General features: G+C 43.3%; 1 protein-coding gene across 25 annotated transcripts in view; it reads right to left on the reverse strand.

The window, feature by feature from the left end:
- SORBS2 (sorbin and SH3 domain containing 2) overlaps positions 1-24,729 on the reverse strand; it is a 532,357-nt gene that overhangs the window by 255,484 nt on the left and 252,144 nt on the right. For 2 of the 25 annotated variants that reach the window (XM_063920775.1, XM_063920768.1), the window contains exon 3: positions 19,170-19,279. The exons of the other annotated variants lie outside the window; for them this stretch is intronic. The gene's annotated coding sequence lies outside the window, so the exon portion shown is untranslated. The remainder of the gene's footprint in view (positions 1-19,169; positions 19,280-24,729) is intronic. 25 annotated transcript variants of the gene reach the window in all.

The raw sequence follows: 24,729 nt of genomic DNA on the forward strand, positions 1-24,729 counted from the left end.
TACCGCATTTCCCAGTCTGCTGTGTAATAGTCTAACCTTAGCTGGGTTATGTTATAGGCATTAGCCAAACAGCCAATCAGAGACTCTTCTTCCAACCCGCGTCTAAAAACCAAGGATGGATGACTTCACACTACAGGTCACACCCGGGGAAAACCCTGGTAGAGAGCAGGGTTGTGGACCCGGGACTTCGACACGGGTGGTTTCTCTTCACACAACAAAAACCTGGGCCGATGCACGTTCACGGCAAGAACCCAGGTTTTTGCTGTATGTCTGAAAGGGGTATGATCAGACACAATTACAGCTTTGTTCAAACAAATAGTTGTATTCCACTATCACTGAACTACAGTATAGCTGTCAGAATATTTCTTAGTGGTCTAAAAAACAAGGACAATACATATATACTGAGTGACAAACAATAAATCTGCATCACAAATTACTGAAGGTTACAGTATGATGGGGAAGTGGTGCAGGCTGTAAGAATGCTATATTAAATACTATTAAAGGGGAAGATATAGCAAAGCTTGGAAAGAGGAGTTGAGTGCGGGATCCCAACAGTCAGGATGCCAATGATCAGAATACCGACAGTGGGAAAGGTAAACTAACCCTAACTAGCCCTAACCCTCCCTACCTGCAGCCTAACCCCTAACCCTCCCCTTTTGCAGCCTAACCCACACCGACCTCTCACCCCGCAGCCTAACCCTAACTCTCCCCCCCACACACACACACACACACAGCCTAACCCTCCCTGGCATACTACGGTCAGGATTCCGGTACCTGTCTTGACCACCAGCATTGTGAACGTCGGGATGCCAACTACATCCCAGAGAGAGAGAGAGAGAGAGAGAGAGTACCAACCAATCATCACCTGTTTTTTTTTCAAACACTGTAAAATGATCCTTAGAAGCTAATTGGTTGGTATCGCTCTCCATTTTATCTCTCTCCAAGATTTGAAACATATCCCCCCTAACATAGAAATGTATTATTTATTATGTAGTGCTTTACAGAGAATATTTGGTCATTTATTATGAGCCCCTAACCAAGTGCAGATTACAATTTATAGTATTGAGTTATCCATCTATACATGTTCATATACTGGGGTAAGACTAAGATTATACTTTCCATATATATTATTAACAACCTTTATATTGTGTTTGCCCTTTTGTCCCTAACAAAAGCTATTCACAAGCAGCTACAGTCCACAGTTAACGAGGTCAGATGACATATGGCTATGTTTAAAAATGTGAATAGCAAATACCCATATATATTGCATGGTGAGACATTAATTGCAGACTCATCGTGCACTGGCTCCAGCTCACATTTAAATTATACTACGATCACTTTATTTTCAGACATGTAAAATAAATGTGTGCACACATGGAGCGCTCTGGCCACGCAGCCGCGCTAATGATATCTAGTAAAATTCCTGGCATTCAGTTTGAAACTCATTTATACGCAGCTCACATATTTTACACTGCCTAACACTAAAGCGAATCCAATCATTTCTGGTCTGTTTTGATAAAGATTCTTTGATTTCAACTTCAGCCAAGCTAAAGAGCTACAAATTATTACGGAGGACGCCACATTCCTGGAGTGTTTGCAGGCTGCTAGTGGAGACGGCACTGGTGATATTCTTACAGACAATGTAACCTAACCAGTGGTGGCATCTGTGGAAAAAAAAAGTCCATGGAAACGGACACTGCTCCAATTCATCCCGTGTGTCAGGATGATTTCTTGCATGTGGTGGAGGGACAGGCTGCTTATTCACTAAACTCACCACTAGCAAATAAACTGGGACAATAGGGCTAAATAGATTTGTCAGCAATATAAAACAAATAGCTTTATATTAATGAACTGAATCCTGGGCTTAGAGTTCATGCATTACTATAATAATTATTACTTAATGGTTTTCTAATAATGATAATACACTTTGTTGTACTGCCCTTTTCCTGATACAATGGTAGGGCCAATATTTCGCCAACCACTTGAATGCCTGCTATATCAGTCTCCTGCCTCTCACCTGTGTACAGATCTGCTGCTAATAAGGATGGGCCTAAAGATAAGTACATAGGGCAAATACACCTTAAAACCAATGCTTCCTGGACAAACAGGTGCAATTGTTATGAAGTATTGAATTAGAACATGTTCATCTGGGTTACAGGTTCGGTTTTGACAGTTTTTTTCTGTTGCTTTTGTCGAAGATTCTATAAATAACACATCACGTTACGTATAACATCACGTCACTGACCAGTCACTGCTTAACAGCACTATCCAGTTTCTTAGCATCTTCTAAAAAGTTCTTTCCTTTTTTTGTTAAGTTTCTGAGTTATTAGGGCAGTGTTTTTTAACCACTGTGCCGTGGCACACTAGTGTGCCCTGAGCAGTCTCCATGTGTGCCGCCATGGAAGCACAGCCAGGCACGTCAGTGTTTTGCCGCTACTGAGGCCCTGGAACGACCAATACTGGTGGGTTTAGTGGTTGCAGAGCCAGTTCTAATTTTGGGCCCAGGCAGTGTTGGGCTCTTCTGGCTTTCTCAGATGTGGCTCAGACGTTACCTATGGAGAAGCTGCGACATGACATCCTAGGAAACACAACTGCACCATGCATCACCATTATATTTGAATGTGCCTTGGCAATATTTAAATCTTGTTCAGTGTGCCGCGAGTTGTAAAAGGCTGAAAATCTCTGTATTAGGGCCTAATGCTAGGTACACACTTGAACAATTTCACTCACAATCTACCCAACTTCACGTTACTTATCCGAACGACTATCTGTCCTAAGTTCGCCACAAAGATGGCATTGTTAAATGAACTATGGGCAGTGATGCCAGAGCGATAATTGGAAATACATACACATTTGTAGCAGGGTAGATAAAATCATCCAATCAGACTTCTTTAAGAATGATGAGCAGCCCTGGGTGCTGCGTACACACTGTGAGATTATGGGCTGATCGGTCCTATTATTGCACATTCATATGTGTTCTGTGTATCTAGTTAGAGACTGGTACGAAATCCCAGTAACCAGGCAGCAAAGTATCTGCCTAGTAAGGTAAACACAGAAAACAGGTTTCTGCTGAGAGTTTAGTGCACATGCTGCACTGTTTGTAATTTATCCCTATTTTCTTTCAGCAACTCAAGCCATACATAGAAAAATCAGTAAAAATTAATTTTATCATTTCGTTACAAAAATAAACTTGGCTCTGCATTGCTAAGTACCTATTTTAAGTCTGCTAAAAATACCTTTATGTCTAAAGTCTACCCATGGTTTACAAAAAAATCTGGTTCTCACGTGTAACTTAAAAAAAGAACAAAATGACACTCGCCAACCATGTCTGATTTCAATAATACAGATTTCGAGCCGTTGAATAGTAAATTCTGCTTCATGTGAATATCAGGTATTCTGATCATCATAGTTGCCAATGGTCTTTAAATTTACTGACAGCCAATAAAAATTTTAATGACCATTTAAAAACAAACATAGGAAGGCTAGTCATCCTTCTGATGCTATTATATAGAGGACTCACCACACCAATAGGTTTGAGTGTAAATGTGTTTTTATCTCATTGTCAGTATCTATCCTTTTTGCTACTAACGTGTTTCCCCAATAATAAGACACACTGTCTTATTTGATTTTTTTCGGTCCAAAAAACACCATAAGGTTCGGGGTAGGTCTTATTTTAATTAACATTGACAGCAATTTCAATAAACAGGTAAGTGTGAACAAAAAATATACCTTTATTGAAAACATTTTTTTTTTGTCTTCACTTTCCTCTTAATAGGGTATATGCAATTGCCGGCGAATCGCGGCAATTTTTCGCCCGTTTTTTAATTCGACACAATTCGACCGTCGAATTCCGGCAAGTGGGTGCCGGAATTCAACATATTCAATAAAAATCGGATTCGACAGTCCCGCTGTCGAAAAACGGCCGATTTGACGGATTTTGATTAGACTTGTAAAAATGTAAAAAAAACGGGAAAACCCACGAAAAAAAAATGCGTGGGGTCCCCCCTCCTAAGCATAACCAGCCTCGGGCTCTTCGAGCCGGTACTGGTTCTAAAAATCCGGGGGGAAAACTGACAGGGGATCCCCCGTATTTTTAAAACCAGCACCGGGCTCTGCGCCTGGTGCTGGTGCAAAAAATACGGGGGACAAAAAGCGTAGGGGTCCCCCGTATTTTTTACACCAGCATCGGGCTCCACTAGCTGGACAGATAATGCCACAGCCGGGGGTCACTTTTATACAGCGCCCTGCGGCCGTGGCATTAAATATCCAACTAGTCACCCCTGGCCGGGTACCCTGGGGGAGTGGGGACCCCTTCAATCAAGGGGTCCCCACCAGCCACCCAAGTGCCAGGGGTGAAGCCCGAGGCTGTCCCCCCATCCAAGGGCTGCGGATGGGGGGCTGATAGCCTTGAGAAAATTGAAAGAATATTGTTTTTTCCAGTAGTACTACAAGTCCCAGCAAGCCTCCCCCGCAAGCTGGTACTTGGAGAACCACAAGTACCAGCATGCGGGTGGAAAAATGGGCCCGCTGGTACCTGTAGTTCTACTGGGAAAAAAATACCCAAATAAATACAGAGAGACACACCTTGAAAGTAAAAGTTTATTTCATACATGCCGACACACACACATACTTACCTATGTTGACCCGCTGACTGCCACGCCCCCCTCGTCACTGAAGAATCCGGGGTACCTGTGAATAAAATTATACTCACCTGATCCAGTGTCCGGATCTTTTTAAATAATCCTCGTACTTGGCAAAACAACAAAACGAACACCCGGACCAAACGGACTGAAAGGGGTCCCATGTTTACACATGGGACCCCTTTCCACGAATGCCGGGACCCCACGTGACTCCTGTCACAGAGGGTTCCTTCAGCCAATCAGCGAGCGCAACGTCGTGGCACTCTGCTGATTGGCTATGCGCGTCTGAGCTGTCAGACAGCGCATCGCAAAGCCTTACCATCATATTCAATGGTGGGAACTTTGCGGTCAGCGGTGAGGTCAGGGTATACTCTCCTCCGCAGCGCTGCTGTAAATGGCGCTGGCACACACGCCAACGTCAAACACAGAAAACGAGGGGAGGGTGCGCGCTTACTGTGAGAGAGTGAGACGCTGCAGCTGTGATTGGATACCACTGTTATATCTTTAATAGCGGCATCCATTTCATGCAGGGGGGGTGGGGGGTGGAGCTGGGGGCATTGTAGTGTAGCGCAGGGACCGGACAAAATGGGGATTTAGCGAGGTCTTATTTTCGGGGTAGGGCTTATTTTGGACCGTTCTGCAGAAGTAAGGGTAGGTCTTATTATCGGGGAAACACGGTATACTACTCATCTACTTTCTAGACAACAATGCTGTGCCATCAATAAGAAATGCTCACTGTCAGTAAATATACTGCTATGTCAGTAAAACACGTGTTTTGTTATTGCTAAGTGATCCAATTTGCCCCTTTGAAAAGTTTTACGGTGTGAGTTTGTTGTTAGATGTAATGCAGCATTAGAGTACAGCCAAGGTGAGTATTAGCCACAGGCATGCAGAGGACTTGGGTTCATTTTTTTTTTAGTGTTGTGGGTGTATTAATACAACAGACTGGGCAGTAAACCAGAGCTATCTGCCAGCCATATTTATAGCCTCTGCAATCTACTCATTAAAATTCCTTCTTAAACTATTTTGATACCTCGCTGCTTCCCTGGCGGGCAGACTGCAGCCCTCATTGAGCAGATACAGACTGTGATGCTAGTACATATTTTATGACACTGGAAGGTAACTGAACACAGGCTTTATTAATTATTAAGAAGATGGCTGGAATGTTCTGTTCTTCATATTATACTTGTGTTGAACATGAAACACTTTTGGTTGACTGATAATGGGTTTATTCAGAAAGGCACTACGTTTCATTCTCTCTCTCTGAGCTTAAGTTCGAAGCAAACAAAAAAAATTGGGGGGGTTACACGTGTGTTTTTCTCTATTGCCAAGGAAATATTCCTGGAAAACTGGTAAATTTCTGTAGTTTATATCTATAGCAACACTTTACTACTCCAAATAGCTGATGAAAGTGGTTCTTCCTCTTTTTGTAGAAAGGATCACAACAATAACCAAAAAGCAAAAGGAATACATTTCACACAAGATATTAATAGGTAATGTAAGAGTGGTACTGCTTTTTTAACTTCATTCCCCTGTAAACTGTAATGGCCCATACACACGGTAAGATTCGGGCTATGCCCGATTCTCACTATGCGACAGGGGCTAGATCGGCACATAGTCAGTATCGCAAGCACATAATGAGTGTGATTGAGATACTGACTATGTGCGATTTTGGCTAAGTGTCAATTTTGACTATCTCTTCTATAGAGATAGTCAAAATTGACTTGCCTGCACAGTCTATCTATTCTTTCGCGGGACCGCGCATCGGCATCAAATCGGGATCGCAAGGTGACTTTCACCTTGCGATCTGCACTAACTTTTCTTACGATTTTGACTATATAGTCAAAATCGTAAGAAAAAATCTCACAGTGTGTACACACCATTACAGTTGGTCATACACAGTGCCCCTGCTGGATGACCTGGAAAACGTGACCTGTTTGGGGTGCTGAGGACAGAGTTTGAGAACCACTATGATAAGTAAATCAGCATGAGTCGCCTTCAATGAGCAAATATAAGTCAGTCATTCTGCACGCCATTCCGTAAGACAAAAATTGCAAGAGAATGTGTCAAGAAACAGAAGATCAATCACAGGACAGTAATACATATTTATATTATTGTAAGGTTCTATTTAAATATCTCACTGAGGTAGTTACATGTGTAATTATAGGACGCGTGGGTAGAAGATCAAATGATAAACTAACAAAGTTAATTAATGGTTAAACAATGTTGACTTGAACCTTGTCTATTGTATAATCACTTCTATAACCATAGCTTGATTTGAATTACAGCAACTTAGAAAAACAAAAACAAAAAACAACCCATAGGACTGATTACCATGAAAGTCCTAGTTTTGGTTATATTGTATTGTACTGGAGAAAGACATTTAAAATCAGTGCTATTGTGTTACAGGGATCCAGACCATATGGACTGTCAGACTGACACTGTGTAGTTCAGATGACAAAACATTCCTTCTATGCATTCAGCAGAGCCAACACTGTCCTGTTACCGTGATTTGTAACCTTACTACCATATTACATTATAATAATCACTTACCAATACAAAGTGGCAACAATTCAAGAGGAAGAAAAAAAACCCTAAAGGTAAAAAGCATCTTTTGGACTTGTCTCCTTTCACAGATATTCAAAAATGTATCCTATGGTTAAATAGCCCTATAGAGGGGTGGTATTCATGTGACCGGCGGTCAGGAGACTGATGGTCACATGACCTCCTCTAACATCCCGCCCCCTCACTATCCCGACGGTCGGCATGCCGACCAACAGGGACTATTTCCACTCGTGGGTGTCCACAACACCCATAGAGTGGGAATAGAACCCGTGGCGAGCGCAGCGTGCCTGCAAGGGGCTTGCTACACTCGCTCCCCCCCCCCACCGGGATCCCTTCCGGTGTCGGTATGCTGACCGCCAGTCTCCTGACGGTCGGTCAGCCATACTACACCCCAATAGAGGGATGCCTAATCGTCACAGAATGAAGACTGATGCAGCTATATAGGAGTTGACATGTCTGTGTTCTATTTTCATTTTTCAACAACCATGTGAGCAACAGAAATAAATACAATGGGCACACTACACTACTGCACCTCTCAGTCTGTACTATACGTTGCACAGACATATTACTATAACTTTTGAAGCATAATGTACATCACAAGTATTAATTGGTGTTACTCGTGCACAGGGCTGTATCTAGGAGTCCGAGCGCCCCTGGCAAAGTAAGGGGCTGGCGCCCCCCCCTACACACATTTGGAATAAGGTGTGAGTATTGGAAATGGGGCATGGTCTTGAGGGGGAAGGGCATGGACACAATAGTACTTCCAATTCAAATTATGCCACACAGTAGTGTCCCTCATTCACATTACACCGCACAGTAGTGTCACGTATTCACGTTACACCATCCCTCCCCCCTAACCCACCTTTCCCACAGCCTGACCTTAACCCGGCCCCCCAAAAGCCCCTTCAGTGGTGCCTAACCCTAACCCACCCATCCTAATCTCTCTCCCTGCAGCCTAACCCTAGCCCTCCTGCCCTCGCAGCCTAACCCTAACCCTTCCACGTGGCTTGCCAGTGGAGACTTTGGCACCAACTCGATCCTGATTTTGGTATTCTGCATCGCTATCTATGTTGGGATGCCAGCATCAGCATTCGGAGCAGTTTCGGGATGCTGGCTTCAGCTTTCCACCCGCCGGAATGCCAAACACCTGCATCTTGACTGCATCCTGAATTAAATGCTAATGAGATGCTGTGAGATGAGCCTCAAATGGACCCAGCCATTAACCAAACACCATTAGTTGGATGGTAGAAGTGCTTCCTGTTAGAAAAAAACATCAGGGTGCCATCACTTCCAAGATAAAATGATCAATTATGCAATTAACTGATACAGGTTGAGTATCCCTTATCCAAAATGCTTGGGACCAGAGGTATTTTGGATATGGGATTTTTCCGTAGTTTGGAATAATTGCATACCATAATGAGATATCATGGTGATGGGACCTAAATCTAAGCACAGAATGCATTTGTGTTACATATACACCTTATACACACAGCCTGAAGGTAATTTTAGCCAATATTTTTTATAACTTTGTGCATTAAACAAAGTGTGTCTACATTCACACAATTCATTTATGTTTCATATACACCTTATACACATAGCCTGGGGGTCATTTAATACAATATTTTTAATAACTTTGTGTATTAAACAAAGTTTGTGTACATTGAGCCATCAAAAAACAAAGGTTTCACTATCTCACTCTCACTCAAAAAAGTCCGTATTTCGGAATATTCCGTATTTCGGAATATATGGATATGGGATACTCAACCTGTATACAGTACATTTCCTTAAACATGGCCTTGAAATAGGTAAGATATGTATTTTCTTTATTACACTCAACAAGTTAAAGTTTTTCGCATACTTACTACTTACATCTAACATGCACGAAAATCGTGTAGTTTTCCAGGTACTACAGTCCCTTCTCCCAAACACTTGGCACTTTTTTATTATCTTCAACAACAAATAGATCTATAGCACTGTGCTATATAACAATTGCTGTGTACCTGGTGAGAGTCTGTTACTGCCAGCTCGGCGCCAGTGTCCGTCAGCACCGCACTGCACTAGTGATCAGACTAGTGTCCGGCAGCACCGCACTTGTAATCAGACTCACAATAAACTACAGTTCCCAGCAGCCCTTGCTGCCGGGAGCTCCCAGCAACAAGGGCTGCTGGGAGTTGTAGTTTATTTTGAGTCTGATTACAAGTGTGGTGCTGCCGGACACCAGCGCCGCTCCAGCAGTAACAGACTCTCACCAGGTACAGTCTGACAGTACTGCTTTTCTATCCTTTAGCCGCGGGTGGCACAGCCAGGCGGCGCCCCCTCCTTGCCTGGCGCCCCTGGCGAGTGCCATCCTGGCCAATAGGTAGATACACCCCTGCTCGTGCACATTTCTGCTTCGTATCCTGCTGAAGACATTGGGCCTAATTCAGATCTGATCGCAGCAGCACATTTGTTAGCAAATGGGCAAAACCATGGGGGTCATTCCGAGTTGTTCGCACGCAAGCTGCTTTTAGCAGCTTTACACGCGCTAAGCCGCCGCCTACTGGGAGTGAATCTTAGCTTCTTAAAATTGCGAACGAAAGATTCTCTAAATTGCGACCACACACCTCTTAGCAGTTTCTGAGTAGCTCCAGACTTACTCGGCATCTGCGATCAGTTCAGTGCTTGTCGTTCCTGGTTTGACGTCACAAACACACCCAGCGTTCGCCCAGACACTCCTCCGTTTCTCCAGCCACTCCCGCGTTTTTCCCAGAAACTGTAGCGTTTTTTCGCACACACCCATAAAACGGCCTGTTTCCGCCCAGAAACACCCACTTCCTGTCAATCACACTCCGATCACCAGAACGAAGAAAAAACCTCGTAATGCCGTGAGTAAAATACCTAACTGCATAGCAAATTTACTTGGCGCAGTCGCACTGCGGACATGCAAGAAAAAAATACTGAGCGAACAACTCGGAATGACCCCCCCTGCAGTGCACATGGGGGATAATTCTTAGTTGATCACAGCAGGAATTTTGTTAGCAGTTGGGAAAAACCATGTGCAGTGTAAAAATAAAGCAGCCAGTATTTACCCTGCACAGAAACAAAATAACCCACCCAAATCTAACTCTCTCTGCACATGTTATATCTGCCTCCCCTGCAGAGCACATGGTTTTGCCCAACTGCTAACAAAGTTCCTGCTGCGATCAACTCAGAATTACCCCCATGGTTTTGCCCATTTGCTAACAAATTTGCTGCTGCGATCAGATCTGAATTAGGCCCATTGTTCCTGTCTGCTTGTCAATTATTTGAAATAAAGTACCATCGTTAATTGAAAGTGCCATTTATTATCAACATACACGTACAACTGGCCATAGAACTAGCTGATACAGCCTAACAACGCATAGTGGCCATCCAAAACAACGTGCAATCAATTACAGAGAGTAGATATACAGGAACTTGAGCAATAAGGCACATGCGTAAGGTTTGAAGGGTAGATTTATGAGAGAACAGGGTTGAGTGAACAGGTAATAGAGAGGGAGGAAAAGAAGGGGGTCAGGTAGTTATCTTTCAACCTAAACTGATTTTATTCGCACAACTTTCCAATCACGTTAATCCCTGGTTCTGGTTCGGTGGTTAAGATCTGTAACCAGTAGATGTCTAGCATAAGTCACATATCCAAAATGTCAGGAAGATTGTCTTTTTGTTTCAGGTGACATTAATAGTGCTTTACACAATACTTTAGAACACATTTGTTCGTACTCTACTTATCTCCATGTAATTTTCAGCAGACTCCATGGCTCTACTGAATCACCTGAAATAAATCTGATTCAGCAGATACCTGGTGAAATCGCATCCTTTGGACAAGGACTTTTGCATCCTGGCCAGAACAACTGCTAAATAGATGTTATTTTTGCTGAGAGACATAGTCGGCTTATGAAATCAGATGCTGTAATTCAGGAAGCTGCCACGCCAGACCACTCCTTAGTACATTTTGCATTCTCTAATTGGGAGGAATACCAGGTAGAGGATCCTGGAAACTGTAAGATTATCTTCGAAACCAATTCAGTTTGCCAATAAACAGAGCAAGTAATTTCTAATTTCAAGTAGATAAACACTACAGAGCATTATTTATTTCAACTTTCTGGAATATATCATAGGCAACACTAGTAAGAGGCCTCTAAATTGGAATGTGAGTGCCACAAATCAAAATGCTACACAAAATAAAACTAATAAACGTACAGCAGCTCTGGGTATTGGCTGTCAAACACACCAGCAGCAGCAGCGATTTCTAGATAGACCGGTACAGCAACTACATAACTTTCCACATTGCTTTCAGTGAAGGCAGATATTTTGCCAACAATTTCACGTTTCTGGCTAGGACAAATTCACTGCAGACCAGAATTCCAAATCTATGTGCATGAAGAAAGTACCTGCTTAATGTCTGTAAAAAATGCTTCAGTGTTCTGATTAGTTATTTGCTTAAAGATAAGTGCTCAGATGCGTTATCAAAAGTCAGCAATGTTTTTTGAAAGGGGCTCAACTTCTTTACTGAGATTATCAGACCATATTATAGCAACGTAGATTAATTAATTCTGAAGAAATGCCTTTATGAAAGAGATTTGTTACACTGCTGTTTCTGGTTCCGTCAGAAGTTCTTTACACCATACGTGGTTGGTAGTTATATTTGTTTTCTTAAATGAGTGTTCCTAAATGTAAAATGTTAGTAGTTCATATAAGGGTGATAACGAAAGAGAGCATAGACCCACTTAACTGTGAACGCTACATGACAATGTTTCTAGTAAGACCGGATATATAAAAAACGTTGACAAAATTATTGCACACCATTTAGCCCCCCACACTCTCCTCTTTATTTTCTGTAATACACAAAGACCACATGTGTTTCATTCCAACAATGATTAATTATATCCTCGATTGGCCATGCAGACAAATCTCATACTCCAATGCTTTTGTCACTAAATGCTAAAAAAGACCTTTCACCTACTTGATAGGGATTATTTACTTTAGGGCCTTAAGAGCTTTGAATTGCATGATTTATTAGATTAGTTCATTCAATTTGGAAATTGTAAAGTTTTATAACAGCTGCATTGCCTTGTACAGGATTACCTATAACACAAGGGATACATTATACAAGTGATCACTCTTTCCAGAAGACACAATACTCCCATTAACCAGACCTAAGATGCACCTGCCATACCTATACCTGTCTAGTGGCGTGTCAAGTCTATGAGCACCGCAACATTTTATGGTCTGAACTGATAATTAAGGCACTGAAGCACTGATTTAACAGTTTGTAGGAAACTCTTAATAACATCTATAATATTTATCAAGATGTCTTGCACCAACATAGGATTTACTATAAGCAAGTACTATGCACTGGTGATTTGTTTTGTGGGATTCCAACCTAATCGGCACCCATCAGAGCAATTCAATTGTTCCCCTCATGAGGGCCACGTGCACGAGCCCATTAGTACTGGGTTTAGCTGCGCAAAGCAGCTAAACTCATCTAAAGTACTGCTTTGACCAACCAAACTTCCATTTGGGCACCCAAAATGTAGACCTATCGCACATTAAGCACACCACCTCAAGAGGCAGCGAGCTGAAATGTGTCCTCCTACGGCAAATTGCGCCAGAATGGGCAACAATTGAATTGCTCTGTCTGGCCCCATAAAATGACAGCAGCGGGGAAAAACTATTTAATCCCACTCCCTGGAGTCTTATTGCTTCTCATAGTTATATAAGGCAATTTTGGTCCTGCTGTGTATTTATTAACATCCTGACTTGAGTAGTTATGCAACAACTGGAAGTTATTTACAGTTGCAAAGTACAGTACTAAGACTGTAGATAATGTAAATGTATTATTACAGTGAGCTACAGGTTTGCTCACCAGTTCCAGATCTTTTGCTTTCTGGATGCGCGGATTGCCTAAGCGGTACAATCTCACACTACATGGAACCTCTTCCTAGTCAACCACATTCACGCTGTGGGACGATTAGATATATAATTTTGTGGCATACACATTTGCATATGATATCACATCACTATGAGTTGAGACGGTGTCTGCGATCCGTGGGCATTATGGAATAGTTTTGCCATGTGGCTGCAATCTCTCAACACCAATATCACAGAGGCCGTATATTGGCAAAGTTACAAGGGAGGCTCTGCACCAGGCAGGGGCTGCTCACGGAGTCGATGTTGCAGCAATGGTGGAGTGATCGGATCCACTAGCGCAGTTGAGCATTGTTTATATGCAAAATAGGCATCCCAGGTTGGTCAGTCAGTTGCACGACAGTGCACAAGAGGAATGCTCAAGTTGAAATTTGCATATTTTCGCACTTGTGAAGAAATCATAGCTGCACACAGGGGCGTAACTACAACTTTGTGGGTCCCAACTCAGGTCTACACAGAAAATGACAGCAGGGACACAGAGACAGAGAGAGTGCCAGCAAAGACATAGGGACAGAAAGAGGCAGCAGGGACGTAGGGACAAAGAGGCAGCAGGGACACAGGAAAACAGAGAGAGAGGCAGTAAGGACAAAGAGAGAGAGACAGCAAGGACATACTGTAGGAACAGATAGAGGTATCATGGACATAGGGACAGAGAGAGAGACAGCAGGGACGTAGGAGCAGAGAGCATAAGCAAGGAAGTAGGACAGAGAGGGGGCAGCAGGGCCAGACAGAGGAGCAGGAGGGGCACAGGGACAAAGGAGCAGGAGGGGCACAGGGACAGAGGAGCAGCAGGGACAGACAGAGAGGCATAGGGATGTAGGGACAAAGAGAGAGGCACCAGGGAAGTAGGAACAGATAGAGGCACGATGGACATAGGGAAAGAGAGAGGGGCAGCAGGGATGTAGAGAGAGAGAGAGGCACCAGGGACAGAGAGAGGGGCATCAGGGACAGAGAGAGAGGCAGCAGGGATGAAGTGACAGAGAGGCAGCAGGGACATACAGTAGGGACAGAGAGAGGCAGCTAAGACATAGGGAGAGAGGCAGCAGAGAGTAGGAACAGAGAGAGGCATTACAAACTGCACCTCTATAGTGCAGCCTGGGACCCCCAATGGGGAGCACCCCTTCCCGAACACCTGCATAGAGAGCATCCACCCTGAGTGGCCCCCCTGTGTAGCTGCATAGGGAGAACCCCAGTTCCTCCACGCTATCTGCCATCAGCTGCCCAGGCAGGAGGTAGCGCAGGTTTCCAGGGGGCAGCCAGGGAGCGGAGAATTAGAGCCCTTTCCTCGGCCACATGGCTCTCTGCAGCTCCGGCACTTGGGGGTGGGGGGCACGGCCGCTGTGGGCCGGGAGCATGTATAGCACTCACCAATTCTTCTGATGGGGGGATGGCACCTGCGACTGCTCTTCCAGTGGGGGGTGGGGGAGTCACAAGCCATACAGTTGGCTGGGTGCAGGGGGTGCTGCGGACCCTGGAAGCAGTTTGGGCCCCAGAGCAGCTGCACCCTTAGTAGTTACGCCACTGGCTGCACATGATTTGCATCCACCTCTGAATCAGGGCCATTGTCAACAGATTCAGAATGTTGACAGATTCGGTTAGAATGTTGACATTCAACATGTAGACACTGACAAAATGCCAACATGTTCAACAAGAGTTAGGGTCAGGCTAAATTTAGGGAAAGGGTTAGTTAGGGTAAAGATGCAAAGCCGCTCACACAGGAGGCCATTGTCAGATGGAGAAACTGCACTGCCATGGGGCTGGTGCAAGTTTCAATGCTGTATCTACGTTGCGTCTTAAGACACATAGACAAAACATGCACCGTCCATCACAAGATGCATACTAAACCTCTGGGCGACCCTGCGCATACTGTGCCTCCGGGCGACCCTGCGCATAATGTGCCTCTGGGCGACCCTGCGCACACTGTGCCTCTGGGCGACCCTGCGCCTCTGGGCGACCCTGCGCATACTGTGCCTCTGGGTGACAGCGCATACTGTGCCTCTGGGTGACAGCGCATACTGTGCCTCTGGGCGACCCTGCACATACTGTGCCAATATGAGGGCTGCGTTCCCACCAACAACGTTTTTCCTGACAGCTGGAATGATCGGAGGAATGGCATCTTATGGCGTAACAGCGATGAATGAGTGGGAGATGGCAAATAGCATATGTGTGTGTGTGCTTGGGTATAATTGAATTGAGAGTGCTCTGAGAAATGAAGGATGCTGACGGATAAATTAAGTGAGGGTGCTGGGGGAAAGAAGTACTGGAGTAGAGAGTGGTGGATGCAGGGGGTACATGAATTGGAGCTTCACCTAATAATACTAATAAGATAATAATGAAGAGGATTGCTTTAAAGATGCCTGTATGTAACATATACAGAAAGTGTTTGCGGCTACATCAGTAGACTTGCCATGTACGGTCAGTACTAGCACTGACCTGGCTGCCCCTTACTTAGGTTATGAGCCAGCTTTTGCGCTTACAATATGAGGGACCAAAGACAAAATATCAAGATTTAAATCCCCTTAATTTTCTCCCCAAACTAGAGTGGACTATTGCCAAGTCGTCTATTATTACAGTGCAGATAGATGGAGTATAATAATAGCTCATGTGGTATAAATAATGCAAAACTGAATTGCATCCATTTCATATTATTTCATGTAAATCAACTGATATCGATGCGATCTAAGCCAGTATCATATTTTAATTTCTGGAAGAATAGCAAATATAGCCATAAATGGCAGCAGCACCTATGAATGGAACTGACCTTTATGGGACCAGAGCAGCATCTAGATTCCCAGCGAGATACAGCTGAGAACTTTTTCATCATTCCCTGCACTGCAGGCTAAATATAAAGCTCCAAATAAATGTAGCTTCATAATAACCAATGATTCAAAGCAGGGATTTCAGTCACTCTGGTTTCTGTTCTCACAAATGCGTAGTTCTATTTCCATGCAAAGTTTATATATGTTATACCAACAATTTCCTAAATCATTATCATATAGTCCTTTATAGAAGATATAAGTGCTCACTTATATTTCATGTGAATAAAATTCAGCAGCATAAAATGATCTGCGGTTGGGATCAATGGGGCGGATGTATTAACCTGGAGAAGTGATAAAGCAGTGATAACGTAACAGCCAATCATTAAGGATTTGAAAAATGGCAGTTAGGAGCTGACTGGCTGGTGCGTTATCACTTTCCACATTATCTCTGCTATATCCCTTCTCCAGGTTTAATACATCTGCCCCAATGTTCCAAATGACCCCTCCAAAATGTACAGAACTTACAGGAACCTATGCAGCACTAATCTATGGACTGTACCCAGTTACCATTATCTTTTACTAATATGCATTGCCGAGTGCCCGTAAATGGCATAAACCAACAATACAATATAAATAAATTAAATCTGACAGTACAAAGACTTACAGTAGGAATACAGTGCCTTGGGAAGAGCAGCCAGAAATGATCAGAGTTGCTGACTGTGAAGGAGGGGGGTGGCACCTGGGACAAGAATAATGCAGGGCGAGAGCGCCTTCCTTGTGAAAGTTTACAGTCTAGGAGGGCTGGGGTATAGAAAACTGGGAACAGATACAGCTGAAGAACAGAGGACTTGACTTAAGAGTGTTAGGAGGGCTGGTGGGCTTCTTTCTTGAGCATGTGTGTTTTCAGGGCATGTGTGAATCGCTGTGGGCTGGTAGACATCAATGGGATTACCCCCATCTACCTGTTCCCCTCTGTCTGCAAAAACTTCTATTCCTCCACAACGTTGGCCATTTTGCCCTGCAAAACTCAGCAGCCTAGTTGAAATCACATTATCTGTGGGTGAAAAGCTGTATTTATGCCCCATTGTCCCCTTTGTAAATAACTAGTGCGTGAATAAAACAACAATCAGACTGAAGCCTTTGCTCTGACCAAGTAGTGTAATTCCACTAGGAGTACTCAGGGAAGGCTAGGTTTAACCTGACCTTTACTCTGTAAGCTTAATACACATGCCCTAGTCTTTATATAGTGCAATGGCCTCTTGATGCCTTGTTTCATGGAATCAGTGGGCAAACTAATCAAAGGAATCACTGTTAATGTTTTAGAAAAGAGATAAACATCCTTCAAAACACAAATCCAGTACACAAGATCAAAGCTCCAGCAATTATTCCGGCAAGCACGACAATAACTTAATGCTGAACTTCCTGCGTTCTCATCAGCTATAAACATTTTCTGCCTTCAAGTGGAGAAAGAAAATGAAGCTTAAATGTTTATTGTTGAGATACCCTGTTATTTAATAGTAAAGTGATCGTTGGGTTCAATCTTTGGTATGTGAAAGAGTCACATTAAACAGAAAAAAACTACGTAACTGAAATGTTGAGCCAGGAGTCTTTCCCAAATGAGTGCCCCTGAGTTGGATCTGGCATCCTGGAAATGTGATCAGCCAGTGATTGATTGCATTCACATGTGAGAGTGGTCAATAATCAGATAAAAAGGAGCCTCTGGAAAAAAAATTTTGGCCTGCACATTGATTGACAAGATCTACATATATGTGTAGCAAATAAATGACAGGCGGTTGGGGCTGAAGGGCTGGAACGCACCATGGAGCGGATGTGGAGTTGGAATTATACCAGTTTGCGTAGCATAAAATATACAAATTAGTTCTGTCCATGGGGGTCATTCCGAGTTGATCGCTCGCTAGCAGTTTTTAGCAGCCGTGCAAACGCATTGTCGCCGCCCACCAGGGAGTGTATTTTTGCTTTGCAGAAGAGCGCCTGCAAAATCTTTTTGTGCAAAACAAGACCAGCCCTGTAGTTACTTATTCTGTGCGTTGATTCTAACGATGGAGGGACAACCTTTGACGTCACACACCCACCCAGCCACGCCTGTGTTTTCCCCAACACGCCTGCGTTTTTCTAAGCACTCCCTGAAAACGGTCAGTTGACACCCAGAAACGCCCACTTTCTGTCAATCACCTTGCGGCCGTCTGCGATTGGAATCGTCGCTAGAACCAGTGCAAAACCACAATGGACTTTGTACCCGTATGACACGCGTGCGCATTGCGGACCATACGCATGCACAGATTAGCTGTTTTTTTCACTGATCACTACGCAGCGAACAACGGCAGCTAGCGATCAACTCGGAATGAACACCAATGCCCATAAGGCCACAAATATGCCAATTTGATCAAATCTGACAATAGCTCCTCCGACCTGCAGCTGAAGAAGTGAGATGCGGGAGGGCAAGGGTAGCCTAACGTGGGCCAAATACAGTAAGTTTGTGTTTGCATAACAGAGAATGGATGCCTTGCACATACCCATGTTGTATCAACTGCGGGTGGAGGAGGACAGGTGCAAATACACCTTGATGATGATGGTTGTCAGCACCAATGAACTACTTGTGATTGATTGACTGCGGATTCACCTCCGAATCAGATAGGTGCTTTTTTGCATTGCTCATGCATATATTATAGGTTGTACACATTTTGTTAGGGTTTTGTTTTGCAGTCCTATAGGAGGAGAGTGTTTCTTCCCATACACAGAATGTTTTCTTTAATTTATTCAAGCAAATGCATATTTCTCTATCAAAACAAACATTTTACAACATGGCTGTATGTGATGCATGTGTGCCATAAATCTGGCATACAGTATATGCTTCTGCTGCAGACCTACACCTACATACTGTAAATCTTGCCATTGCTGCAGCTTTGCACAAGCATGTAATTGCATTACCATTTTAACTACAGTATGAATTTGGATGTAACTGTTGATTAAATGCTGCATTGGCCCAAATCTGTGTACAGCTTTAGCCTAGTCTATAGACAGCACTCTGAGTTCATTCACGACAATACGCATCATGGTTTGTTATCCATATTAAAACTACAAGTCAGTGATTCTGTGGGAGAATTACGATGGTGACAATGACTAAACTAGTGAATAATGTAACATCTGTGCAAAATGTGACCAACATAGAGTAAGACTTTGGCAGTAATAAAGTCACTTTTAAATAGAAGTGATAATAAACGTTATTTTTATAGCTTACCCTCGTGAAGAACATTAGCGCAGTATGAGATGGACTTTTAAACCCACTGCCTGCTCTTATTGAGCTGCACAGATTCCAAGAAAAGCCAGTATGCAGGAATGACGCGTGTGCTACAAATATAAATTATATTATTATTGCAGAACAAAGGAAAAAGGTACAGACACAAATCTCTGGAAGCCATTAGTGGCACTATAGACCGGAATTGGTGCTAGGAATATAATTGCCAGCAGGTGACTTCAAGTCAATTTTTCTTTGGCATGTGTAATTTACAGAATCAGATACAGGCTCCTGGGGGGTAGACAGATAGAGCAAGAGGGAATTCTGCAAGGATCTGATGCCTTCAGCACTCAATAAACAGTGGCTGCTTGAGATCTATTGTAATTGGAGCATAATGACTTTACGGCTTCAGTTCAGCTGCAGTGATATAAAACAATCCCATCTTATGAAGTTCCTGAATGACAGGATCTCTGAGGTATCTCTGATTTATCTCTCCAGCTTAGACTATTATCTCCGATGCAGCACGTGTCAACTTAAAGCAGGAAGAGCACAAAATACTGTAGTAGATGCTGCTGTAAAGGGGCTTTAACCATATAAGATGCTGCTGTGGTTAAAGAGCACCAGTTGCTCGCTCACGTACATCAGCATAAGGGCTGACTGCACTGAAATGGTGCAAGTATATGTTGATGATTGCCAGCATAAGTGAACTGTTGTATCTTAGTTGCTCTTGCATGCATTGTTTTGTGTGCATATATAATTACATTTCCCCATTTTTATGGTGAGAGAGAGATAAGAATCTATGGGGCAGATGTATTAACCTGGAGAAGGCATAAGGAAGTGATAAACCAGTGATATGTGCAAGGTGATAAAGGCACCAGCCAATCAGCTCCAATATGTAAATTAACAGCTAGAATTTGATTGGCTGGTGTGTTTATCACCTTGCACATATCACTGGTTTATCACTTCCTTATGTCTTCTCCAGGTTAATACATCTGCCCCTATGTGCCGTGCCTGACGTAACATGGGTGCAAACACTAGTGCTGTAACTTTGCATTAGTCAGTGACAGCATTACTGAGCCCAACTCTGCATCAGCCCCAAAGTATGCAATGAAAACACTGACAGCAATGGTAAAAAGATGAACTGGGCCGTACTATAGTATCTGGGAACCATGGTTACCAGGCAAAGATGGTCTGCCCTTGGATACTGTAACAAAGTTCGATCTTCAATTATACTTGATACTATGATACTATAACAGGATTACAGACATTGTATTATTACCAATGGTTGCTATGAAATGACCGTAATATATTATATATACATATATATATATATATATATATATATATATATATATATATTACACTCACTTTTTCAGCAATTTAGAAAAAGAAAGTACCAGCACTCACGATTTAGATGAACGTGAAAAGAGTTTTATTCTTCAAAAAAAATTCATGTGAAGCACAATCTGGTAGCCGTGGCCCAACAGCTGTTTCAACCAGAACGGTTCTCCTCAGGGGCTGGTTGAAACAGCTGTTGGGCCACGGCTACCAGATAATTTATTTTTTAAAATTCCTGAATATATATATATATATATATATATATATATATATATATATATATATGTGATGGAGGTATAGTGCCACTAGTGAGAGTGCTAAGTACAATTAAACGTCCAATATTTGACAGCTATGAAGACTCCCTTATAGTCTATAGGGCGTCAGCCATCCCCTAAAAGTTCAGCATTGGTAAGATGCAGTTTAGATTTAAATTGGGATGTGGGGGGGGGGGGGGTTCTGGTGACCAATGGTGTTCCTTAATTATATATGTTTAGAAGAAAAACTATGGTATAATAAATACGGAGAGAAAAAAGTATTTTTTGAAAAAATTTTTTTTACAATAAATGTATTTTTAAGAAACACGTGGAGATAAGAAAATATTTTACATATAAATACATACGTAGTAAAAGAAAAAATGTATGCAAAAACTAAACAAATGTTATATTAAAAAAATACAATAAAAATAATAATAATAATAATAATATATATATATATATATATATATATATATATATATGTGTATGTATATGCATGTATGCCACGGTGGGGAGATCTGATGGGGGGTAAGTTGTTGTATTTAAATGTTTGTTTGCACACTGTACTGTTGTCCTGAAGACGGGACGGGGAGGTGGTCCCCGAAACGTTGACCTCACAATACACGTTTGGTTTGAGTTACAAGTCTCCTAGTGCCGCCTATGTTTTTCATCTACATTGCATAAGGGACGTGGTCCCTGGGGAGGGCACCGGAGCAAGTTTCACCCTAAGGGGGAAGCCGTGAGTGCCGGAGTAAGATTATATATATTTTTTATATAATTGTTATTATTATTACAGTCCATAGTGTAAGAAGTAGAGTCCACTCAACAGAGATTATTATCAGGACACATCCCAGAGCACACCAAAAAAAACAGGCGCTCCTGGCGTGCTCTGGAATGTGTCCTGATGAAAGTCGCTTTCTGTGACCGAAACATCGCTCTGCACTAAGTTTCTGAGTAATAAACCGGAGTCTCTTTTTGCAAAAGTCCCTGGTAAGTGCAATCTACTTTCACAATATGGCCTGTATGCATGTTACCCATTGAGTTCACACCCCAAGCAATTGGATTTTATATATGTGTGCGCAAACCTATTTTGTATATTATTGTTACTGATAAGATAATTACTTATGTATAGTTATGAGTAATGGTAGAGGACACAATTATAAACCATTTATTGTTTATTTATGAATACTTAATAACCATATAAAATGTGAAGTTTAATAAGCAAAGTAAAAGATAATTTTTTTACATGGCCTAAATATATTCAAGGTATTTTTTTCTTTAAACAAGGTATATGTTTATGGAATGATATGGCTGAGAGAGAAGGGGTAATATTATGGTATGTGGGATAATATATTAGAGATAGGTAAAATGGTGGGAGGAAAATAAAATAATATGTGGGGAGAGTAAATGGTATAACAGAAAATAAGAATTTACTTACCGATAATTCTATTTCTCGTAGTCCGTAGTGGATGCTGGGAACTCCGTAAGGACCATGGGGAATAGCGGCTCCGCAGGAGACTGGGCACAAAAGTAAAGCTTTAGGACTACCTGGTGTGCACTGGCTCCTCCCCCTATGACCCTCCTCCAAGCCTCAGTTAGGATACTGTGCCCGGACGAGCGTACACAATAAGGAAGGATTTATGAATCCCGGGTAAGACTCATACCAGCCACACCAATCACACCGTACAACCTGTGCTCTGAACCCAGTTAACAGCATGATAACAGAGGAGCCTCTGGATAGATGGCTCACAACAACAATAACCCGATTTAGTTAACAATAACTATGTACAAGTATTGCAGACAATCCGCACTTGGGATGGGCGCCCAGCATCCACTACGGACTACGAGAAATAGAATTATCGGTAAGTAAATTCTTATTTTCTCTGACGTCCTAGTGGATGCTGGGAACTCCGTAAGGACCATGGGGATTATACCAAAGCTCCCAAACGGGCGGGAGAGTGCGGATGACTCTGCAGCACCGAATGAGAGAACTCCAGGTCCTCCTCAGCCAGGGTATCAATTTTGTAGAATTTTGCCAACGTGTTTGCCCCTGACCAAGTAGCTGCTCGGCAAAGTTGTAAAGCCGAGACCCCTCGGGCAGCCGCCCAAGATGAGCCCACCTTCCTTGTGGAATGGGCTTTTACAGATTTTGGCTGTGGCAGGCCTGCCACAGAATGTGCAAGCTGAATTGTATTACAAATCCAACGAGCAATAGTCTGCTTAGAAGCAGGAGCACCCAACTTGTTGGGTGCATACAGGATAAACAGCGAGTCAGATTTTCTGACTCCAGCCGTCCTGGAAACATATATTTTCAGGGCCCTGACTATGTCCAACAACTTGGAGTCCTCCAAGTCACTAGTAGCCGCAGGTACCACATTAGGTTGGTTCAGATGAAACGCTGAAACCCACCTTAGGGAGAAAATGAGGACGAGTCCTCAATTCCGCCCTGTCTGAATGGAAAATCAGATAAGGGCTTTTACAGGATAAAGCCGCCAATTCTGACACGCGCCTGGCCGAGGCCAGGGCCAACAGCATGACCACTTTCCATGTGAGATATTTTAACTCCACAGATTCAAGTGGTTCAAACCATTGCGACTTTAGGAACCCCAAAACTACATTGAGATCCCAAGGTGCCACTGGAGGCACAAAAAGGAGGCTGTATATGCAGTACCCCTTTTACAACCGTCTGAACTTCAGGAACTGAAGCTAATTCTTTCTGGAAGAAAATTGACAGGGCCGAAATTTGAACCTTAATGGACCCCAATTCTAGGCCCATAGACACTCCTGTTTGCAGGAAATGCAGGAATCGACCTAGTTGAAATTCCTCCATCGGGGCCTTACTGGCCTCGCACCACGCAACATATTTTCGCCAAATGCGGTGATAATGCTTTGCGGTTACATCCTTCCTGGCTTTGATCAGGGTAGGGATGACTTCATCCGGAATGCCTTTTTCCTTCAGGATCCGGCGTTCAACCGCCCTGCCGTCAAACGCAGCCGCGGTAAGTCTTGGAATAGACAGGGTCCTTGCTGGAGCAGGTCCCTTCTTAGAGGTAGAGGCCACGGGTCCTCCGTGAGCATCTCTTGAAGTTCCGGGTACCAAGTCCTTCTTGGCCAATCCGGAGCCACGAGTATATTCTTACTCCCCTCCGTTTTATAATTCTCAGTACTTTTGGTAAGAGAGGAAGAGGAGGGAACACATACACTGACTGGTACACCCACGGTGTTACTAGCGCGTCCACAGCTATTGCCTGAGGGTCCCTTGACCTGGCGCAATACCTGTCCATTTTTTTGTTTAGGCGGGACGCCATCATGTCCACCTTTGGTTTTTCCCAACGGTTTACAATCATGTGGAAGACTTCTGCTGAGGAAGTCTGTTTCCCAGTTGTTCACTCCCGGAATGAACACTGCTGATAATGCTATCCCATGATTTTCCGCCCAGCGAAAAATCCTTGCAGCTTCTGTCATTTCCCTCCTGCTTCTTGTGCCGCCCTGACTGTCTACGTGGGCGACTGCCGTGATGTTGTCCGACTGGATCAGCACCGTCTGACCTTAAAGCAGAGGTTTTGCTTGGCTTAGGGCATTGTAAATGGCCCTTAGCTCCAAGATATTTATGTGAAGTGATGTCTCCAGGCTTGACCACAAGCCCTGGAAATTTTTTCCCTGTGTGACTGCTCCCCAGCCTCGCAGGCTGGCATCCGTGGTCACCAGGACCCAGTCCTGAATGCCCAATCTGCGCCCTCTAGAAGATAAGCACTCTGCAACCACCACAGAAGAGACACTCTTGTCTTTGGTGACAGGGTTATCCGCTGATGCATCTGAAGATGCGATCCGGACCATTTTTCCAGCAGGTCCCACTGGAAAGTACTTGCGTGGAATCTGCCGAATGGAATTGCTTCGTAGGAAGCCACCATTTTTCCCAGGACCCTTGTGCACTGATGCACTGACACTTGGCCTGGTTTTAGGAGGTTTCT

Source organism: Pseudophryne corroboree, chromosome 1 (assembly GCF_028390025.1).
Source record: "Pseudophryne corroboree isolate aPseCor3 chromosome 1, aPseCor3.hap2, whole genome shotgun sequence".
In the NCBI taxonomy this organism is placed as follows: domain Eukaryota; kingdom Metazoa; phylum Chordata; class Amphibia; order Anura; family Myobatrachidae; genus Pseudophryne; species Pseudophryne corroboree.